This window comes from Chionomys nivalis, chromosome 5 (assembly GCF_950005125.1).
Source record: "Chionomys nivalis chromosome 5, mChiNiv1.1, whole genome shotgun sequence".
NCBI classification, from domain to species: domain Eukaryota; kingdom Metazoa; phylum Chordata; class Mammalia; order Rodentia; family Cricetidae; genus Chionomys; species Chionomys nivalis.
In genome coordinates, this window is record NC_080090.1 from 99,529,257 (window position 1) to 99,553,197 (window position 23,941).

Genomic DNA, 23,941 nt, shown 5'->3' on the forward strand with positions numbered 1-23,941 from the left:
GACTCAGGGCATTAAGTTGGTAGCAAGTATCTTTGTCTGGTGAGGCATCTTGCCGGCCTAGAACATGCATTTTGAAGATGTCCAGGTGATGGATATACAGATTAAAATTTGAGAAACATGAACTTATTTCCCAATTTATTCTTCACTTAGCAAATATGAAGATGGGGGTATAGTTTAAAGATTTTTTTCTTTTTCTTTTTTTTTAATTTGAACAGGTCTTGTGTATCTCAGGCTAGCCTCAAACACATTATGTAGCTGAGAATCACCTCGAGTTTCTGATCCTCCTGCTTCCATCTCTTGACTGTTGGAATTTCACACATGGATTGTTATGTGGGTCTTTCTTTCTTTCTTTCTTTTTCTTTCTTTCTTTCTTTCTTTCTTTCTTTCTTTCTTTCTTTCTTTCCTTCCTTCCTTCCTTCCTTCCTTCCTTCCTTCCTTCCTTCCTTCCTTCTTTCTTTCTTTCTTTCTTTCTTTCTTTCTTTCTTTCTTTCTTTCTTTGTTTTGGGCTCAAATCCAGAGTTTCACGAATGTAAGGCAAGCATTTCTGAGCTACACAGCCTGTAAAGACACTTTATCTTTCTCTTCTTTCATCTCTTTGACAATTACTTGCTCCCTCTTTTTCAGGGATGCAGGAAGGTAGGTTTAAGATGAACTCAGAGTTCTCTAGGAATGATAGTAAGTATTGATAACTTCAAAGGACCCGTCTTGGTGACTTCCACTAGGGAGGCTCCATTTGGGAAGTTCCTCTGTTTATGGGACATATCCAGAGTAGGCAAGCATAGAGAAACAGAGACTAGATTACAGCCCGGTAAGGTTTGGGGAGGAGAAACCAGAGAATGAGCAGGAGGCGTGGGCTATCTTGTGGGGGTAGTGATAATTAGTAGTGATAGTTTTGAGCTAGAGTCAGTGGTGATGGTAGCACACCTGGGAAAGGCTAACAAGCCTGCCTGTTCATGTGTGCTCTGGGGAATCAGAATGCAGGTCCTTCTGCTTCCACGGCAAGCATTTTACTCGCTGAATTATCTTTCCAGTCCCTATTTCAGGCATTTTCTTGAAACCCTGCCCACTAGTGATTCAAACCTTTTGTTTTTCGCAGTGACTTTTATTTTCCCTGCCAGGTAGTGTCCTCAGGCATTCTGAGAGCTACAGAGATGACTAAGAGGCTTTTTGCCTTGGGTAGTAGCCGTGAGCAGATCACTGAGGATCAGTGATACCCACACAGGGCTAAGGATTGTGCAGTAAAATGGTCATTGTGAGAAGCGCCAAAGGGATGCTTAATCTAGAGATATCTGTGTCACAGAAGGAGAAATGATTTATTTCAGTTTAAATCTGTTGAGCTGTCTTTGATCTTCTGTAGAAGGCTGAATGGATTTCAAAACGGAGAGCCAGAGGAAAGAATACATACTTAAGGAAGAATGAACAAGCAAAGGCTGGGACTGATACATCTCTGTGTCCAACCTGAATTCTCAGACAAGGTCTTATATAACCCAGGCTGTCCTGGGACTTTCTGGGTAGCTAAGGATGCTCTTGAACTCCTGATCCTCTTGCCTCAGCCTCCCAAGTGTCCAAGTGTTCATCACCAGCTAGACAAGAAAAAGTAGGAGTGGATGAGAAGAAGTGATAGACATTGCTGGTTTTTGAAGTTTTGCATACATTTTCCTGAGTGGTAAAGTAATTTTGTTGACATTGGAGAAAAGATAAATTTTGCAGCATGTGGGTATTGGGTACTGGGGATGGAACCCAGGACCTGTGACCTGTGTAAATCCTGGGCAAGTGCTCTTCCCTCAACTCCCTAAGGAAACAACTTATTTTCTTCTTCTTCTTCTTCTTCTTCTTCTTCTTCTTCTTCTTCTTCTTCTTCTTCTTCTTCTTCTTCTTCTTCTTCTTCTCCTTCTCCTTCTCCTTCTCCTTCTCCTTCTCCTTCTCCTTCTTCTTCTTCTTCATTTTATTATTATTTTTCAAGATAGGCCCTCAGTGTGTAGCCTTGGCTGTCTTGGAACTTGCCTTGTAGATCAGGCTGGCCTCGAACTCACAGAGATCTGTCTGCCTATGGCTTCCTAGTGTTGGGCTTAAGGCATGTACCACCACCGCCCAGAGGAACTCTATCTTTATTTAAAAAAAAAAAAAAAAACTCTCTGGTGGGGTACAAAGGTTAAAATCAAGAACTAACAAGAAGCCTGGCCACAGAAAAGGGCATTGACACCCCTCCCCTTCAAAAGAGGCAAGGGCCTTAGAGATGGGTCAAAGGGTAAAGGAAAGGAATTTGCTGCCAAGTCTGAAGTCTTGGGTTCAATCCCTGGGACCCACATGGGATTACCAACTCTCAAACCTTGTCCTCTGACTTACACACAGACACACACACATGTTTTAGGAATATACAAAATAAAGAAATGGAAGAAAGTAAAAAGAGCAGAGGAAATAACGGGGGTAGTCCCAAACTCTCTTCTCCATCATTTCAGGTGAGGTCACCCAGGCCATAGGAATGCCCTATCACCAGCAAATCTGTATTACCCAGAAAACACTAGAGTAACCCTGCTCAAGCCCTGGCACGATAATACCAACTCTCATACTTAAAACGAACGACCGATTTAGATTTTAAAAAGCAGTGTTCTTGGCACACAGAACGCACCCATCCTTTGTTTCACGCGTGAACGCCTTTTGCTTAGGCTTTGTTTTCGAGAGGAGGAAAAAAATGATTGAAATCTGCACTTCAAAGCCTGTACCCTCTGCTAGCACTAAGTTGGGACAACCTGAAGCCAGGTGATCGAGTTTCCCCACTTTGCGCTATCCCCGTCTTTTGTGTCCCTAGAGTCAGTAGGTACTCCCGGGAAGAGGGAGGAGGGGCAGGGCTGACAGTCAAGGAACCAATCCCGGCCCGGCTATGGGGTGTGGACACGGAGCCACGCCCTCCTCTCCTTGCCCGCTAAGTCCCGCCTCCCTCGCACCTGCGAGTGCCTGCGCTCCTTGGCAGGCGCCGGCCCCTCGGAGGCTGGTGGGAGGCGGGAAGGGGGCGGAGCATGGGCGTGGCTTCACCTCTCGCGAGACCGCCTCCTGTTGCTGAGGCCGCCGTTCCGGCACTCTGACTGGCCGGCGGCCGCGCAGCCGCCATGTTCGGTTGCTATGCTGCGGCCTAGGAGACGGGGTGTGCTTGAGGGAGGAGGAGGAGGAGGAGACGGAGGAGGCGGTGGAGGCGAGGGAGGAGGAGGAGGAAGGAGAGGAGGAGAAGAGGGAGGAGGGTGACCGAGCTTCTCCTTTGCACTCTCACACAGAGCCGCCTCCCTGGAGTCACCCGCCGCCTCACGCCGCGCGCTTTCCTGCTCCGCGGACGCGACATTGTTCTTTAGGACTCCTGGGACCTGTCAGAAACCGGGGCTCCGGGACTTGAAAGCGACGTGACTTCGGCCCGCGGGCCGCGTGTTGGGGGGACCGCGGCACTTTCGGGGCGCGTGCGAAGGGATTAGCTCATCTCCCCGCGAGGTGCGAGCGCGCGCCTCCCCGCGCACGCCGGCCCCGCCGCAGCCCCGCAGGATGACGGGGTGCTGGCGGCCCGCGGCCGTGGCGCGGCCGCTGTGGCGGCGTCTGTTCGCGGGGCGCTGAGGGGTGAGCACCCCGACGCCGACCACGCGCCTCTTTCCCCCGGCTGTGCGCCCGGGGCCTCCTGGCTTTTTGTCTTTGCGTTTTCTTTTTTCCTTTTTCTCCAGCCGAGAAGACGCGGCTGTGATAACGAAGGTAAGAGGGGCGCGTGGGGACGTTCTTCCTTTGGCCTTCTTGGGTCCCCTTTGCAGGTCGTGGGCGCGCACCTGAAGCTTGCGGAATCAGGTAGCCGGAGCTACCCGATCGACTCCCCCTTATTGGGTCCGGGTACTCGGATCTTTCTGGGGCTTATAGTTGAAATCTCTGCTAGGGATGAGTGCAAGGTATAAGGGATGGGATAGATGCGAGATGGAACGTTGCAGTGTTCCTGAACTCAAGGTAAGGCTGGTTTAGAATCTTCAGTATTCCGTTTGTAATATCCTTCTTTTTTCTAATTATTATTTTTACGTTAATTGACTCATATAAGCATTTTTCTTTTTTTTCTTTTCTTTCTTTTTTTTGCGTGCTGCATGAGCACAAGATCCCTCCCATTGAACTTGGAAGTCTCTTGTGACTCTGCTTGTACCTACTTGTTTTTAGGAATCTGTAGTTGGGCCCCCAAAAGTTGAGATGTAGAACAGATCTGAACTTAGATTTTCATGATGTTTTGGAATCTTCGCTGCCTTCATAACGTTCAGATTCAAAGCGAGTCTGTAGTAAAGGACAGTCCAGTGTTTGTGGCTTTTTGTAAACGTAAGCGCAGTGATCTTTGGCTTTCTGACTTTAAAATTGGTGCTTCTGTGGCAATGTTTGTTAATAGTTACTTACAGAAAAATGGAGCGTATGGATTGTTTTTTATGGACAGGAGCGATTCTTACGAAACCTTAGTTACGTGAATTGTCCCAAGACAGACTTCTGAAAATCAATTCAGAGATTAAAGAGAAGCTGGATTTTTTAAAAATTATTATTATTTTTTTTTAAAGAAAGTTGAGGTGCAGTTAAATGCACGTCTGGATGCATTTGCTGGGGATTCTTCAAAAATGAACAGTTTACAATTTCACTGATAATGCATGTGGATGTTTCCCTGAAACTTAGGCTAGAGACTATGTTTGGCCTTGCATCACAGAGTGACATCAGTGTGTACAAGGACGATGTGTGGGGTTTTAAAAACTGCTTGTTCCAGGAGGACCTGTCATATCTGCTAGCTACTTTTGGAATGAGCAATTCAAGAAATATTGAGTGTGTGACCAGATCTTGGGTCCAGATGAAATAACACAGTTCATTGGTCACATGTAAAACATGGCTGTGGAGGAAAAACAAAAACAAAAAGCCAATGTGTCTGACTTTTAAAGATAGTTGGGCTAGAAAGGAGACTGGGGCAGTAAATGCCACAACTTTTTGAAAATCCTGGGTTTGTGAATATCATTGTGTCAGAGGGAAAGCATGTTTTCCAAAAGGGGAGGGGTTGCCTTAAACAATTATTCAGTGTGCTTAAGATTAAACTAGATTTCTTATTTAAGTCTAGAATTTGAGGATCACGAATTCAGTGTTCTTTTAAAGAAAAAAATTAATTTGAGAAGAAAGGCTTATGAGTTAATTTAGAACCATTTTTCTTCCCACTCATAATCTGAGATCGATCATCTTGTGGACACCATCTTTTTTTTTTTTTTTTTTTTGCTGTTGTTGTCAGAATACATTTCTGCTCCAATTACCACAAAAGCTATTTTTGTGTCTCTTCAAATTTTCTATGGTATTTTTATCTTTGTTCTTATTTTGTATTGACACCATTGTACATGGATGGCCCTATAATATTGTGATCTTGTTTGATTTATAAGATCAACATAGTCTGTGTGTATGTGTGTGTGTGTACATGATAGTATTTTTTATTTACCTAATCTGCTTTAAACATTTGCTAAAAAGACTTAAACACAAGGAAACATCACTGTTTTACAGTTTTTCTTAATATTGACTTGGTTAAAGTTTGTTAAGATAGAAAAATCACAGATTCCTCAAAAGTAGTAAGAGATTTGACTTATTTCAGCTTTCTGATATCTAACTTCTAGGTGATGGGTAAATTATGTTCTCTTGTTCCCTCCTCCTCCACTGTGTCCTAATTGAGTATCTTTAAAATATCCCTAGTAACATTGTTGCTTTAAATTTATGACACTAATTCCTAATTTAGGCTAGGCATAACACCAGCATCTATTGAACACATTTGCTAAAAATACTTTCTGGGTTGGATGTACGTAGAATGCAGCCTCAGGAAAATTCTCTTGAGCTGTTCTACTGTGACCAGTGTAGATGTTATTATTTTTTTATAAGAACTTTAATAAAAATTACAGAATCCTACGAATTAGTTTTTATCAGTTAGGCTTAGGTGCCACCTTTTGATGTATGAAGAGAAACAGTAGTAAAATATGTGATAGCAATAGAAACTTCAGTTTTAAAGAAAACTTAATGTGAGCTCTATTGACTCTATTGGTTTGTATACTTTGAAATGTTTTAATTTAATACTTTGTACATAGAGTTGTAAATGACATACAGTTTGTATTGTTATTAATTTAGTACTTGTGGCTTTTTCTTGACTCTGAAAGGAAGATCCATTGCTACCTTTTTGAGTAAATTATGTTTAAGGAACAAAATAGGAAATTGGGAATTTAAAGGAGATTCTTATTTTTTTTTTTTAAATTCTTTTTTTTTTTTTTTTTAAGATTTGTTTATTTATTATGTACACAGTGTTCAGCCTCCATGTATGCCCTCAGGCCAGAAGAGGGCACCAGATCTCATTACAGATGGTTGTGAGCCACCATGTGGTTGCTGGGAATTGAACTCAGGACCTCCAGAAGAACAGTAAGTGCTCTTAACCTCTGAGCCATCTCTCCAGCCCGGAGATTCTTATTGAGAGTACTTCTTTCCTTCCCTGAGAGTTAGGTTGTTTAAAAAGTAAGAAATCCCTTTTGTTGTTGTTTTGTTTTTTAAGACAGGATTTTACTGTCGAAACTGCTCTGGCTGTCCTAGAACTCTCTTTTTAGACCAGAGAGACCTCAAACTCAGAGATCTGCCTCTGCCTCCCAAGTGCTGGGATTAAAGGTGTGCACCAGCACTGCCTGGCAAAGAGCAAGAAATCTTAAAGAAAAAAAATGTAGGAGTCTTGTTTGGTAGATGTTAAGGGCAAATGGTTTAAAGGTCTGTTTGAATTCTTCATATTAGGAATGTAAAATTGGTGAACTTGTTAGGAATGCAAGTTTATGTGACTTAATGTAGCTAAATATAAATTCTTGCTCATAAATGAAATTTGCTTATTGATAGAAATGTACTGGTTCATAACTGAGTTGAGTTTTGTTATTTTTCTGGGTTATTTCATGTTACAAAGTTTTAAAATGATACAGTTCAGAGATGTTAAATTTGCTGGCTCAGTAGAAGTATTATGAAGCCTTAAAGATTGATTTAGCTTCTGGAAGTTGGGTTTTTGGGGGGTGGAGAGGGCAGTAAAATACTGTAGAGGAACATATTGTTATATTTTCATAGAATGTTCAATCAGTGCAGATAGTGCAAAGAAGTATATACCTATTCTTTCCCGGCATAGAACAGTTGTCTAGAAACTATGATTTATTTTATATTCTTTGAATGAGAACTCAGTATAGTCATATAAGATACAAGGGACACTTAATTATGTTCACAGTCATCTTTTATTTCATTATTCCCAAGAAGAAACATTGGAAGAGAGGTTACAAGTGTTTGAAGAAATTGGTAAGAACAGAATGGGTTGTCTTCAGAGGAAGGCATTCATTAGGGAGGCTCACTTATTATCTTCTAATAGGTTGTTCTGTAGAGTAGTAGAAAGAGGAGGATCCTCAGGGAAGAATGTTAATATTTATTACCTGTTAAGTTCCAGGCAGCGTACATATAAAGAAGCTATTTTACTTGATCATCAAGTATATTTTGTGAGGTGTATATAAGGTCAGTCTTGTGTCATCTGCTCCCCCCGACGTGGAATTCAAACCATACCTGGCTCTAACCTTATTCTTTAGAGCAGTGCAGTCCAATTCCATTTTCTGTAGTGGTGGAAATACTTTCCCCTCTCTCACAGATTTATTGAAGCATAATTGACAAATATGAGGGAACTATTTTTTTTCCCTACCCTGTTAGATATGGTAGCCATTAACTATGTATAGGTTATAGAGCACTTGTAAGTATGACTCTGGTATATGTGAGAAACTGAGTTTGAACTTGCATTTAGTTTTAATTATTTTAAATTTCTCGCCAAATGTGGTTGCTGGTTATGCACTCTTGAGTACTACAGTTTTTAGATCTTGCTTCCTAGAAAATCCAAGGTCTGGCATTTAGTCTTCCCCAGGTTTAGTCATGACATCAAGGCTGCTTACTTAGTTCTTGAGCTTCAGCTTAGCCTGTCAAGAAATGAAGGGATTACCACTGAAAGATTGTTTTCAAGACCCCACCTTGCTTTAAAGTTCAGTAACTTCTTATAATGTACAATGGCATTTAATATTCACAGACATATGTGAAGGGGTTCTCCCTCTCCAGTTTGTTCGTCGTTCATATAAGGAATTTATTTTTGAGAAGAATATAAAGTACACAGAGGATAAGGGGTTATTTTCTGCGCATACTCCCATACAAAGTTGTTTGGTGAAAGCATTGTGTGACCCAAAGCAGTACTTTATTTTTTTTATTTATTCCAACGCAGATCCAAGGCAACACTAGGTAAGTTCTTTGCCACTGAACATTACATGTTGGAATAAAAACTGAATCTTTAAAGATCCAATTAATTTTTTTTAAGATTAGCAATTTTAAAGAATAGGTTGGCACTGGACTTATGAAGCCACAGGAAAGAAACAATCCTTGCCACCTTACCATGTAAGATATATAACTGTTCCTGGTACTTATCAAAGTAATTCTTAACCTGTTTGCTGGTCTTGAAGACTTTTCTCTCAATTTGATCTTGCTGACCCTGTTCCTTAGTCTTGCTTAAAGCAACATTGTGTTTCCCTTCACCCTTATCACCTCAGTTTGTATGTTCTTGATTCTTCAGTCCATATACCTGCTCTTAAGTCTTCTCAGAACTCATCTTTTTGTTAGAAGACTACTAGTCGTAATTACCTAGATTTCAGATCTGGCAGTAAGTACCTTTAGGCTTATATATGATTGTTTGGATAAAGCTTTGTATTAATTAAGAATAAAAAATTTTTATATGTGTGTGTTCACAGCTGTGTGCTAATCCATGCAGGCTCAGTTAGAGGCCAGAAGTCAACACTGGGATGTCTTCTTCAGTCCTTCCCCCCTTACTTTTACTTACTTTTTTAAAGACTGGGTTTCTCACTGGATCTGAATAGGAGTTTAGCAGTCTAAACTGGCTACCCAGTTAGCTTATTTTCCCTGCTTAGTACTTGAGTTACTGGTGCATGTCACCATTTTTAGCCTTAGCTGTTGGGAATTCAAATTCAGCACCTTACCCACTGAGCCATCTCCCCAGACCCACTTTTTACTTTTTTTTTTTTTTTTTTTTGGTAAGCTTTTATCTTATGAGAACATTTAAAACAAGGGTTGTTTCTTTTGTATTGCTTCATGAGTTCATGCTAAGCCCTATTTAGCAACTTGTTTTTTTAAAGAAAGTTTTAATTTAAAAAATTATTAACATTTACCCCAGTCACTATCTGAATTGATATTTTTGTTTCTTTCCAGGAAAGAGCCCTCTCCACCATGTGTGTGTGTTTAGTAAAGTTTTGTGATCAAGATACAATTTTGAAAAGAATATATTGGGAACATTGTATAGTGGAGGCCTTTCAATATAGGAAAAAGATTACAGACTTTGGAGTCAGACAATGAGTTTAAAATCTGATGTTAAAATTTGTCAAGCTGCATTCTACAATATAATTGGCAAATTATATGACCTTTAAGCCAGTTGATTTTTTTTGTTTGTTTGTTTGTTTTTGAGACAAGTCCTCATATTGTAACTCAGACCTGAAACTTTTTATGTAGTCCAGGCTAGCCTTGAGCAAAAGCAATCTTTTTGTCTCTGGCTTCTGAGTGCTAGTGTGGCCTTGAATTGTAGTTGAGTACTAAGAATGAATATATGTATATATATTTGAAGCATCTAGGACTATGCTTTAAGTCGCAGTTGGCATAGCAAGTTTTTGTTTTATATTTTCGTGTTTGTGAACATAACTCAAATGATAAACATTCAGATAGCTTACTGTAACTAAATCATTTGCCTAATGTTAAACATTTTATTTATGTCCTCAGTCTAAAACTAGAGGGCTAGGATAATGGTTCAGGGTTATCTCACATATCTCTGTAAAAGTAGACTGTAGATGTTCTTATTTTGGAAAAAATAATTGTACCTTCTTTTAATTATTGCAGTTTTGAAAATTTGTCTTGTTGGGGAACGATGAAGCAAATGTTCCTTTACGTGTTGATCAAACATATAAATAAACCTCTAATATAATGGGAATGATGTTATATATAAATGTAAATGCAGTTTGATACTTTTCTTTGAGCTCCAATTCTAGGCTGATTATACCTGTCCACATCATACACAGTTCAGAGTGACAGTGTGTTAAGATCTGGGGGAAATAGGATTGGCATTTGGATAAGGATGAAGTGGAACTGATCAGGGTAGAACAGCATGTATGAAAGTCAGAAATGTGAAAGGGTATGTAGTGTGTTTAAGGAAACACAGTGGTCTTATAGTGTATGCCCATCTCTGAGTGGGCATAGTTTTTCTTCCTATGTGGGCTCCCTCTGGTAGGAGAGGAAGCAAGGTCACATCACTTTCTTGTGCTTGGGCAAGTCAGTCATATCCGCCTGCAGAATGCAGCTTCCTGGTGACCATATCACAGCGTTTAGGATGGTTTCTTTCGACTTGGAATCATCTCCTTGATTGCTTTATTTATTGATGTCAGACTGGGAAAAGTAAAGTTTTGAAAGTTCTAAATATTGGAACTTTTATTCACTTCACCTTGGCATCCCTGACATGTCATTAAAAAAAAAAATAAACATGAGGTTCTAAAGTCAGTATAAATTAAAAAAGTCAAGTCAAAATCTTTTTTTCTTTTTGAGGCAGGTTCTCATTGTTTTTTTTTTTTGTTTTGTTTGTTTTGTTTTGTTTTTCGAGACAGGGTTAGGTTCTCACTGTTCTCACTGTTTTAGCTCACTCTTTAGTCCTCCTGCCTCAGCCTTATGGAGTGCCGAAGTTATAGGTTTGAGCTGCTGTGCCTTGCTCAAAAATCTCCTACTCTCCCTTCTCCATTCTCGGCCCCCTTGGTACTTACTTTAGTCATTGTTTTCTTTGTGTGTGAATGTATAAATGTGATGAAATATCTTTTCGTCTTCCTGCCTTGTAAATTGACATTAACAATAGGTGGCTGTTTGAGCCTATAATTCGTGATCCTAGAGAAGCTAAATAAGAAGGTGAACCCAAAGAAAAACATATAGGCATCCTGCTGAATATTAAACTTCATCAGGCGAGGAAAGGAGACAGAGACAGAGACCAACATTGGAGCACTGGACTGAAGTCTCACGATCCAAAGGAGGAGCAGAAGGAGAGTGAGCACGAGCAAGGAACTCAGGACGGCGAGGGGTGCACCCACACACTGAGGCAATGGGGATGATCTATCGGGAACTCACCAAGGCCAGCTGGCCGGGGACTGAAAAAGCATGGGACAAAACCGGTCTCCCTGAACATAATGGACAATGAGGACTACTGAGAACTGAAGAACAATGGCAATGGGTTCTTGATCCTATTGCATGTAATGGCTTTGTGGGAGCCCAGGTAGTTTGGATGCTCACCTTAATAGACCTGGATGGAGGTGGGTGGTCCTTGGACCTCCCACAGGGCAGGGAAACCTGCTTGATCTTTGGGCTGAGGAGGAAAGAAGACTTGATTGGGGGAGGGGGAGGGAGCGGGAGGTGGTGGCGGGGAAGAGGCAGAAATCTTTAATAATTAAATTAATTAATTAATAAAAAAAATCAGCAAGGAAAAAGAAAAAAAAAACAATAGGTGGCTGTTACAGATATTTGGATAAGCAAATAAAATTAAGTATAAGTTTTAAAAGTATAGGTTCCTGATTTTAGAGTTAATGGTACGAAGCTTTAGAAGGTGTCAGGGAGACGACACTGCTATTACAGTGGCACGGGTGAGGTGCTATGATAGGAACTAGAGATGGGAGATAAAGAATGAGAATACAGCTAGACATGGAGGAAGTCAGTGCTAAGATTTATCCTTTGGGAAGGGAGGGCCAAATACTTTTGAGTATATTTAGTGAATCAGCTATTTTTCTGGCACCATGGTTATCATGAGTTCACAATGAACTTTTGAAAATTAACACTTTGAAGTAATTTCACACCTAATTAAAATTCTTAGGGTATTTATAAAGAACTGAAAGCCCTTCATTCTAAAATTACATTTAAACATTGAACTAGCTATATACTATCTGTGTCTACAATATTAGCTGGACATCTTGTTAGTCTTGACTTAATAAAGTGGACTTAGTGATGTCCTTTCAGTTGTCCAGAGGTTCCTTTGACATTGGAATTGATACTTTTTCTCTTCTGCTGTATCTGTTTTGTTGTTTTTAGAGACAGGGTTTCATGTAGCTCAGGCTGATTTGAGCTCTCTCTGTATAGCCAAGGACAAACTTATGTCTGTACTTCCCAAATGTTGGGAGTGCAGCATGTGCCACCATGCCAGATTTATGTGATGCTATGGATGGGTTGTAGGGCTTTGTGTATGCTAGGTAAACACTCTACTGACCTAGTCATGTCTTCATATCAGTCCTTGTACACTGCACCTAATTGGATTCTGAAGTTTTGGTGAAGCTACCAAACTCTTAGTTGATGCATTCTTAGCATTAGTTCCACATTCTAATGAGTGCACCATTTGTAACCTAATCAGACTTTCTGAACTACTTGACAGCAAGTTGTGAACAAAAGGCCTAAATATTCTAACTATAGTTACCAAAACATGGACAGTCTCCCACAAAACTGCCTGATCAGGAAATGAGCCTTCAAACAACACTAACTTCAGGTCCATGAATGCCAGTCACATTTTCCCAATAATCCTAATGGTATTTCTATTTCTTTTCTAGTCCAGGAGCCTATTTAGGATCATACATTGCATTTAATTGTTATGGCTCTTCACTCTCTTGCTTAAACATATTTTTGGCCTTTATTTTGTATTTAGTATGTACTAGGACAATTATAAGTAAGAGTGAAGACAACTTTTGGAAGTTGATCCTCTCTACCATGTGGGTTCTAAAGATTGTTAGGCTTGGTGGCAGGCATTTTTACCTGCTAAGTGGTCTTGCTAGTCCCTCTTTACCCTTCTTGAGTTTAGAACAATCCTTCAGTCTTTAATCACCTTGACAGTTTCAAATAGTACAGTCCTTTTATTCTGTAACATGTCTCATTAGTCAAATGCTCCCAGTGCCTGCTCACATGTACACTGAAGACATTGCTGGCAGAAGTGCCTACCACAGAAAGATGTGCTATTCTTACTTAGTACACCAACCACCCAGAGATACAGTAGTGGCCCATCACTGGTAATGTTTGACCTTGAACACTGTAAACTCATGCTTGCCGAGTGTCTCTATTATGTACATCATGTGAAGTCATCATTTTCACCTTTTATTTTGTCTTTTTTTTTCCCCCGGTTCTCATATGTTTGAGTTTTGACACAAAACTCAAAGTCTTGTGCTTCCTAGGCAGATGATTTATCATTGAGCTAAATCTCTAACCCCTCTTTTCTTTTGTGATGCTGAGGATCAAGCCTAGAGCCTTTATACACACTAAGCCCCACTGCTCTTAGGTAGAAAGACACCCCAGACTATACCAATACCTCTTAACAGAGCTTAAATGTTATCACTTAGGTTTACCCCATCAGGGTAGGCATTTTCTCATTTATTGCTACAGATACATACTCATGGTTCTGTTCCTGTTTGGTGGTTTTTATTAGTTACTGTAATTTGAAATTCTATTTTACTGCTCAAACTGTCCCAGATTTTGTAGTGGAACCCTTTGAAGTTGACTTCTTTGTCTTCTGGATATGTCCCCATCATTGGTGTACTTCTTAGTAAATTCTAAATTCATATATTCTTTCTTTTTTTTTTTAAAAAAGATTTATTTATTTATTATGTATACAATGTTCTGCCTGCATGTATGCCTGCAGGCCCGAAGAGGGCACCAGATCTCATTACAGATGGTTGTGATTCACCATGTGATTGCTAGGGATTGAATCAGGACCTCTGGGAGAGCAGCCCATCTTAGTAACCTCAGACCCATCTCTCCAGCTCTTATCTTACATTTTTCTCTTCCAGCTGTGGGATCATCCCTTTCTCCAAGGAATCCTGATTTCTTTTAGTAGAGGAGGTGTTTAAAAAACAAAACAGACACTTGATGTGTTTCTTTAAGCCAGTAAACCAGTAGTTTAGCACTCCAGAATTCTCTCCAGCCTTTTCCCTTTCCATGTTTATGTTATATTTTGTTAGTATGGGGGGGGGTTAAACCCAAGGACTTAGGCATGCTAGGCAAGAACCACTGACCCATGTCCCATTCTGTATTTATGACTCTCTTCTCCAGGAGTAAGAAATTGGTTCTTACTGTGTTTTAGTGTAACTACTTATTTGCTCAGTCATCTTGTGTGTGCCACTCTTTCAACCCCAGACTAGTGTCTTTCCTGCTAGTATCCCTTTCCTGCTACTTCTGAGGCTCATAGTTCATAAGGACATACTGTCAAAGTAGGGAATAAACTTTCTATTTAATTTTTCTTTAATCATAACAAAAATTTGTAGAGAAGTGTTATACCCAGTTGTCAAGGAGAATGATGGTAAAATTCAGAAAAACATGTTGTTGACAGAGGTTTCTGTCCCACCTGGTCCTGCAGTCATTCAGTCCCAAAGAAATGCACAAAGGTTTACATTAATTATAAACTGGTTGGCCTAGTAGCTCAGGCTTCTTATTAACTCTTTCTTATATCTTACATTAACCCATAATTCTTGTCTGTGTTAGCCATGTGGCTTGGTACTTTTTATCAGTGGGGCATTCTCATCTTGCTTCCTCTGTGGCTGGGTGACGACTATAAAGGGTGGACAGCTCCGAAAAATAACACCCAAAACTGACCTCTGACCTCTACATTAATGTGTGTACATCTGCACATCCTCTTGTGTACCAGGATACACACACTCCTCCCTAATAGACACATAAACAAACATATAAATTAATACATTTTATAGACATGTGCCTTTTGGTCTATAAGTATAAATAGCAAGACAGAATTTTCAGATTCCTATTTGTTGCTACTGAAGCATCTTTGTACTCCTATGCTGCAATACCCTGGCTATCTGCCTAAATGTGATTTGGAAGCTAATGGAGTTAAAGTTGCTTAGGCTTTATAGCTCATTGATGAAATGTTTTGTCCATTTATTTGTAAAGAAGGTGATCCTTGTGGTCCTAATCATGATCATTGACAGATTAAGTGTCCTTAGATGGGAAGAAGAGAACTGAATGAATATAAGAATATCTGTTTATAAGGTAAAAAGTAAAGTAGAGAATTTTGGGAAAGTGTCAAATGTTGCTAAGTTAAAGATTAAGCAGGAAGTGCTGTGATTTTGACTATTGGAAAGTTATTGGTGACCTTAACTAATTGGTTTTCAAGTGTATTTTGGCAAGCCAAATGCTTGAAATATAGATTATTAAGTTCTTTGGGTTTCGTCTCAGACTTTATAGATTTTTCAGAATAGGTGGGAATGTGGAGGTTGTACCATAGCAGAGGAAATCTTTTGAGATGCTGCTAAAGTTATTCTGCTTTATCCTTATTTGAGGCCTCTATTGCTCTAGCAGAAGAGTCATAGAGCAGGGCTTTGTTAAGAAACACAGTTGAGGAAAGTAGCCATCATAGATATAAATCAGACAGTCTTCAAGAATTTTGAGAAGGGCTGTTTGGATAAGAAGATTAAGAAACAGCATCAAGAAAAGAATCAGTTTTTAAGGTTGTAGATGTCGTAATATTTGTTAGTCTCAAGGGAAAGAAGGCAAGTGCAGAACCATACAACAATATCTACTACCAGAAACTGCTCTTGGGTTAACTTGGGTAGATAGGTCTCTGGTGTCGTGGGAATTTTGATCTTACTGTGACACTCTGAAACTGTTAAATAAAGTTTACTGTAAATCAGGGAGCAGAGCCTAGCGACAGGCTGACCTTGCTTTTTGACTGGAGACCTAGTAAGAAATGTCTCTTCACTTGTTCCCAAACCAAAAAGTGTTAAACTCAAGTCCCCATCCTTTCCTTCCTGTGCCTCTTCTCTATCCAAATTGCTGGCTTCTCTATAGCCTATTTGGAGGGCTAGTCTCTAGCTCTACCCCCTGATTCAAGGTAAACTTTATTTAAAAGTTTCAGGTATCACAGGATGATCAAATTTCCTGCAACAATCTGGGATGGCTCCCTGCTCCCATTTCAGATGATTGTCATCTTAGTGAGTCTTTAGAATAATACAAACATCATTTGTTAACTTCCCTTTTCTTCTCTTATTTTTGTATTTTGGGACAGCACTGTCCTGGAACTTGCTCTGTATACAAGCTGGCCTCAAGCTCAGAGTTCTGCCTGCCTCTGCCTCCTGAGCTCTGGAATTAAAGGTGTGTGCCACCATGCTTGACACTTTTCATTCCTGTTCATTCTTAAGAAGCTTATATTGTCTTTCTTTAGATAAATTTGAAATCAGTTGTACAACTATAAGTGATATATATCAGCTATTGTTAGTTATATGCAAATAGTATAGTCAAAATATGTAGTTAAGTCACAGTTTCTAACTAACAATATATATCATCTGAACCCTCTGACTTCTCAGTTTATTTTATTCATTATTTTCAGACAGATGTTTTATTTCTCAGACTGGCCTGGAATTTTCTATATATAGTCTAACCTAACCCATGACTGCAGTTGTCCTGCCTCATCTCCCTATAACTAAGTTCTGGGATTATAGGCATGCCTTGCTTGATTATTTTCAGAATCTTGTTTCCTTTATTGAATCAGTAATGTGGCTACTTGGTTTAGATTTCAAAATAATATAAAAAGGTCTATGTAGAGAAGTTTGAACACCTTTGCTGCCTTCTGTACTCTTTATAGATAGCCTCCTTTCCTTTTTGAACAGTCTTAATGCAATACTGTTATTGTTTATTTGTTTGTGCATGTAGAAACTAGCTTACCATACTGATGATGTTTTGTATTATATATTTTTCTTCACAAAATACACCTTAGGATTATGACTTTAATGTAAGAAGGAGGCTACTAGTTTGTTCCCAACTACTTAGTCCCGAAATAATCACACAGAAACTGTATTAATTAAATCACTGCTTGGCCCATTAGCTCTAGCTTCTTATTGGCTAACTCTTACATATTAATTTAACCCATTTCTATTAATCTGTGTATTGCCACGTGGCTGTGACTTATTGGCTAAAGTTCCTAGCGTCTGTCTCCAGCAGCTCCATGGCTTTTCTCTGACTCTGCCTTTCTTTCTCCCAGCATTCACTTTAGTTTTTCTTCCTAGTTCTGTTCTGCCCTTGCCGTAGGCTCAAAGCGGTTCTTTATTCATTAACCACTAAAAACAACACACAGACACAAGGACCTCCCACACCACTTTAATGTGTAGAGACTTCCTTTCTCTGTCCTTTCCAACAGACTGGCATTCTTTATTGTGTAAATATAAAATGAAGGTAACTAATTCTGATTAGTAAAACTTTTCAGGATTTTGGTTCTTTAACTTGAGTAACTGATTATTTTTATCCCCCTTTCTATATGAACTAGTGTTCCCATAAACATTCTGCACTAATGATGTAACTATATCTTTCTATACCTCAAATCCTCTAATGCTCACTTAAACTAGCCTTTCAGACTTTGTGGCCCAGTCAAAGGCTTCTTCCACATTTCCATAGCCACAGTGAAAATTGGGTGTGCATGTAGAGGTCAGAGGACAACTTGATGTTGAGTTGGTTCCCTTCTTCACAATGTGGATCCTGGGGGTTGAATTTAGGTGCTCAAGCTTGGTGGTAAGTGCCTATATCTACTCAGCTATCTCATCAGCCCAGCTTGTAAGTGCATCTTTTGTTTGTTTGTTTTTAATATATATAACACATTTCTCCTTACACTTTTTTGAGTTTTCATCAGTATATTCTGTCCAAGTTATGTAGTCATGAGTTGAGCATAGTGTGGTGCCAGACTGTGATAGGTGAGACAAGTCTGATTACCTATTTTTTTATTGTCTGTGTGAATTGTAAGAAAGAAGGCTTTAATAAGTTTTTAAACACCCCCCCCCCCTCTTTTCTTTGGAGATGGGATTTCTCTGTGTAGCTCAGCTGTCCTGGAACTATCTCTGTAGACTAGGCTTCTTCTGCCTCTTGAGTGCTGGGATTAAAATTGTGCACCACCATCATCTGGCAAAATAACTTTAACTTCTAAATTTTCTTTGTTTTGTTGCAGCACTGGGGATTGAACTCAGGACCTTGCCTTTGCTAGGCAGGTGTTCTAGAACTAAACTACTTCCTTAGCCTCTTTAATTCTTGAAAAAAAATCAAAAGAGGAATAATATTTGATGACTTGTGAAAATTATATGAATTCCAAACTTAAATATCAGTAAAATTTTATGGAACACAACCAAGCTGATTTGTTTTTGTTATTTGTAGCTGATTTTATGTTATAATGTTGTTCCAATAGAGATCACTTTACCTTTAAAACCTCAGTTTTTAAAAATTTAAGATCATTTTTAAAATGATCTTAACCACTGAGCCATCTCTCCAGCCCCTTCCTTGCAGGAATGTTTTATCAGTTCTGGTCAGGAATATGCTTAACGGTTACTAGGATTGTTTTATCCCCTTTGCTGTGGTCGTACTACCAGTTATGTGGTTAGATTTATTTACTTAGTCAATTTTAGATAGGTTAGAATTTTAAACATTTAGGAGTTAGAAATTATTTAATTTTAGAACTAGAAGGCTATGCAGAGATCTTGTAGTCTTGCAGTTAGTTCTTGTAATCCTGTACTGTCCAGTGGATAAACATTAACCAGAAGTGACAACGTTAATTAAAAAAACATTTGAAGCTGAGGGTAATTGTTTCAGTGCTGGAGCCCTTCCTCAGTACTCATTAAAGCTAATTCTTAAGCCATATGAGCCACATTTTTAAGTGTTTAGTCATATATGGCATGGTTACTATAGATGACAATAAGATTACAGATCATAAAACATTCTATTCCTTTAACAGAGGAGGAAATCATAGTTCAGAAAAATGGGAATGGCTTCTAGGAAGCTGTGGGTGTTAAAATTTAGGGTATTATCTCAGTGGCTTTCCAAGCAGTTCAAGTGTTGGTGTTGTTACTAAAAAGTAGTGACCTTTACCTTTGCTTTGAAAACCTCTTCTTACATAGTAACTTCAGAATATTCATTTCCAGAGTTAATTAATGTAATGAAAATCCTGTTTTTGTTGCCTTACTCATTCATTTGCATCTATTCATTTTTGTATCAAAAAACATTTTTCTGTTGTACAGTCACTTAGGAAGTCAATTTAGAAATTTTTTGTTCTTTTTATTGTTGTTTTTCTTTTGAGAGGTCAAGTGGGGGAAAAGCTAAGTTATATAAAACAGCAAAACTCTATTCCTCTTCCTCTCCCCAACATAGGAACAGTGAGTTCTTATCCTGGATCTTAGGTTTTTTTTTTTTTTTTTTTTTGAGACAGGTTCTTACTGTGAAGCCCTGGCTGAGCTACAGCACTCTAGGCTAGCCTTGAACTCAGAAGTCTACCTGCTTCTGCGCTCCAAGTGCTAGAATTAAAGTTGTGTGCTACCACATTTAGACTATGTGACTTCATTCTATTTTTAGTTTTCTAATATTGTTGAGGTAGATTATATAATGGATCAAACTGAAGTTTTGGAAACCAATGCTGTCTCTTTTTCAATTGATTGATACTCTTCCATGGTGACAGAAAAACATAATAAGAATTATTTTAGTTTGAAGAAGAGAAGTCTTTAAGATATGGTGGAAAAGGTGTCTTTGTGATTAAGTAGCTCTGTTTTCAAGTGCTTTCTCCTAATTTTGCTTGTATAATCTTGGGCTAGTCACCTAATCTTTCTAGCCATCATGCAAAGTATGTGCTTGAGAGCTGTGCACAAGTTAATACATACATTCGCTCTCACACACAGGCAAAACAACAATAACAACAGAAAAAAACCCTCAGTGTTTTAACTAAGTTTATAGTTTTTGTTTTGTTTTTCACATTTGTGTGTGCAATTACTTTTTTTTTTTTTTTTTTTTTTTTTTTTTTTTTGGTTTTTCGAGACAGGATTTCTCTGTGGTTTTGGAGCCTGTCCTGGAACTAGCTCTTGTAGACCAGGCTGGTCTTGAACTCACAGAGATCCGCCTGCCTCTGCCTCCCAAGTGCTGGGATTAAAGGCGTGCGCCACCACTGCCCGGCTGTGCAATTACTTTTTAAAAGAGCTCTCAGGAGAGCCGTGGTCTGGAGCAAACCACTGCAGCCAAGGGGATGTTCTTTCTAAGACTTGCTGCCAGCCTAATGAACGCTAGCAAGAATAACACTTTAGACCACTGTGAGGTCCATAGTGGGTTGCAGGCCTTGGTAGCATAGTATGCATAGGGATTCCTAAGTAACCCTCAGGCCACACGAACCTACAGATCCATATGATGTCTGGATGATGTCTGTACCTTCATTCATAGCTACACTTGGACAGGTGTGTCTGTGGGCCGCAAGGTAGACATCTTTGCATCTTCAAAGAGATTGAAATAGTGGACTATCACTGTTTTAAGAATGAAGTGATGGGAGGGGAGAGGCAGGGAAGGGAGCAGAGAAAAATGTAGAGCTCAATAAAAATCAATAAAAAATTAATAAATTAAAACAAACAAAAAGAATGAAGTGATTGACATGAACTATTCTAGTTTTTATTGGTACCTAATAAGCTTTGCCAACACTTAGTGACATGAAGCAATCCCATTTTATTATTTATAGGTTCTATGTTTGAGAAATTCTAATGTAACAGGGCCTAGGAGTGATTTCTGTTTTCTATAATACAATATATGCTTACTGGGCTGGGAATGTCTGGGAGTCAGAATGTTTGAGGGCTGGGAATCCTTTTCCAGACATCCTTCCTTGCTCATATGTCGAATGACTCAAGTATAGGCTCAGCCAAGGCTGTAGATTGGAGCCCTTATTTATAAATGCTCCATTGTGACTGAGGAGGGGGACATTCTAGCTGAGCTTCAAGAGAAGTGTTCTGAGAGTGAGTATTCTAAGAAAATCAGATAGAAGATAAAATTGCTGATGGTCTTAAAATTCATAAGGCATTTTTTTCAATATTAGCAATTAAACATCCTTCTACATACCAGGCAAGCTTTATCCTTAACCCCTCCAAATTGTTTTCTAAAGTACTTCCTACTGTCTTAATTAATATATGAGCTGTAGTAGATGCCATGCTTTGAATAATTCCTGGACCACAGAATGCTTAATTGATAAAACAGATTAATCTTTTGGGTCTGATAGATTGATTTCAGCCTCAAATGTCTAGCATGTTAGATTTTATATTTTCTAGCAATGTAACATTGCCAGAGTTATGCCTCGTCTGTTACACTCTTCATCTTTAGAAATAAAGTTAATATTTCTATATGTACCATTTATAAAAATAGGTTGACAGTATATGCATATCCATGATATTATATATTTTCCACCTCTGGTTTTAAAGCTCAGTAGATGTAAGTAGAAGAAACTAATTGTATTAAAGACTCGTATTCAATCTTAATTTAAATGTTTATTTATTCGAGACAGTCTGTCATGTAGCTCAGGCTGGCCTTCAGCTCGCTTTGTAGTTCTAGATGACCCAGCATTTCTGATTCTCCTTCCTCTACCTCCAGACTATCGTGCCCAGCTCCTAGTTTAGGTGCTGAAGTTTTAAAGGTAGCATGCTGCCCCCTAGGGACAGTGTACTATTCAATCAATTCTGTTCTTTTGCCTGCAGCATAAACTTGTATTTGGAATTAGTGTGAGATGTTAAGCAACATTACATTTTATTTTGCTTGCTTTGATTTTCTTTCCCTCACTTTCTTTTTAAAGAGAAGTAAAGCTATGTTTCCATGTTTCTTAAATTGAGCTGTCCGAGTTGATTGCTCTGAGCGGATTAGTTGGAGACCAAATCCTATATCCTCATCTAATTCCTCTGACTCTTGGCTTCAGCCTTGTCTGGTACTGCAGCAACAGCAGCAGCAGTAGTGGTAGTGGCAGGCAGCCACAGGAACAGCAGCTATAAATGCAGATGGATCATCCAAGAAGGGCTTAACCTTTTCAGCAACTGGGAAGGTGTACTCAGTCTTGACAGACAAAGTCAGGACCTGCTTGCACCCATTGATAATAGAATGTGGCACTGAGGACACAGTCAGGTAACCTATCTGCAGACAAGTACTGGCAACATTTTGGACATCTTCTAGAAAGCAAGAGTGCAGAGTTTGTTTTCTGATGTCAAGCACTTCAGGGTATAAATGTTGCCATTGCCAAACACCAGTTGGATGATCAGCCCAAAGGAAAAGGGGGAGATCTGTTCAGCTTGTTCAGGAGTATGACTTCACTAGCTCCTACTTTGTCTCCAGTGTTTTTCAGCTGTACATCACGCAGAATTTCAGTAATGATTTTAGTGGTGATACCTAAAGCCTGGAAGGGAAGAAAGAGGTGTTCTCAGGTCCCAGACTAGTGTTCTGGGTTGGTATAGTTCCCTTACACAGTTACTGGCACCAGCATGGGTGGCAACCCTTCACCTTATTGGCCAGCAGCATATCTCTAATCTCAGTGACGTCCTCAAAGCCCACATTCTCCCATATATGAGGCAACAGTTTCTTCAGAGCTGGGTTGTTTTCCAAATGCCCCTTAATGGCCTTGTGAATCATGGTGTTCTTGCCCATTAGCACCACAGCCTTCCCTCACAGAGACATGTGGATCTGCTGCTCAAGTGAAGCATTTTAGATAATCACCCAAAAGTTGAATGATTTTTTTTTTTTTTTTTTTTTGGTTTTTCGAGACAGGGTTTCTCTGTGGTTTGGAGCCTGTCCTGGAACTAGCTCATGTAAACCAGGCTGGTCTCGAACTCACAGAGATCCGCCTGCCTCTGCCTCCCAAGTGCTGGGATTAAAGGTGTGCACCACCACTGCCCGGCAAAGTTGAATGATTTTAAAAGTAGATTTCCAGTCTACCATCTCTTCCCTGGGCATCATAGTGATGATGCATCAGGGATTGCCACATAGGGATGTCACCTTAAAGAGGACACCTGTTGAGTGTCCTCCCTCCCTTTTTAAAATAATTCTTCTACTGGCATGTTCTTGAGTAAATCTAGAGTTCCCCGCTCTCCAAATTTACTTGGTGGTTTTATATTTTTATTAACGTTCTTCTTGAAATTTTGCCAGTTTGGAAATTTCTTTTTTTTAAAAGAGTAAGAACTCCAACTAAGTATTCATTTAGAATAAAAGATTAGGTCATAAATAATGATAGCTAAATTCTATTAAAAATATCGTAACAATTTTAACTACAAAAACTTAGATCATTTCTTCATATTGTTGACATTTAAAAAGTTATTCTTCATTGTGCCAAAATACACGTAGTATTTACTGTCTAAATCATTTTTAAGGGCACAGTTTTGTGATAGCATGTGCTTGTTTTGTTGTGGAATCATCACTACCTCCCATCTCATTTTTTTTTTTTATTTTTAAAGACATAGCAGGTAATTTCTATTCCTCTTTCTGTTTTTGATTGTAGTACTTTATATAAATCAGTTCTCAACATGTGGTCATGACCCCTTTGGGAATCACATATCAGATATCCTGCATATTAGATATTTATGATTCATAACAGTAACAAAATTACAGTTATGAAGTAGCAATAAAATTATTTTATGATTGAGGGTCACCACAACATGAGGAACTGTATTAAAGGGTTGCAGCTTTAGGAAGGTTGAGAACACTGATGGAAGTGGAAATGTACAATATTTATCATTTTTGGTGGGTGTGTTTTACTCAGTATAACTTTTCAAGGTTACTCTAAATTGTAGCTTGTGGCAGCATTTCCTTTCATTATGTAGATATATACCATGTTTTACTTACCCTTTTAGTGAACCCTTAGGTTGCTTCTTCTACCTTCTACCTTGATTGTTGTATAGTGCTACTGTGAGCATTGCTGTCTAAATATCTCTTTAAGAGCTTTCAATTCTGTTAATATGTTTATTTTTCATTGGTTTTTTTTGTTTGTTTGTTTGGTGGTAGTTGTTTTTCAATGCCAAAGCTCAATATTTGGGTACTTACTCTTGATTGGTAGGTAGTCTACCAC

The 23,941-nt window shown here is 39.1% G+C and overlaps 1 protein-coding gene and 1 pseudogene across 5 annotated transcripts in view; one reads left to right on the forward strand and one right to left on the reverse strand.

Moving 5' to 3' along the window:
• Positions 1-3,156: 3,156 nt before the first annotated feature.
• The window catches only part of Ptpn4 (protein tyrosine phosphatase non-receptor type 4), a 182,482-nt gene continuing 161,697 nt past the window's right edge, over positions 3,157-23,941 (forward strand). For 4 of the 5 annotated variants that reach the window (XM_057769285.1, XM_057769287.1, XM_057769286.1 and 1 more), the window contains exon 1: positions 3,158-3,729. The gene's annotated coding sequence lies outside the window, so the exon portion shown is untranslated. Of the gene's footprint in view, positions 3,730-23,941 lie in introns of all 5 variants that reach the window. The other variant, XM_057769289.1, reaches the window with a different exon arrangement.
• Positions 3,360-22,833, reverse strand: LOC130874184 (60S acidic ribosomal protein P0-like; annotated as a pseudogene).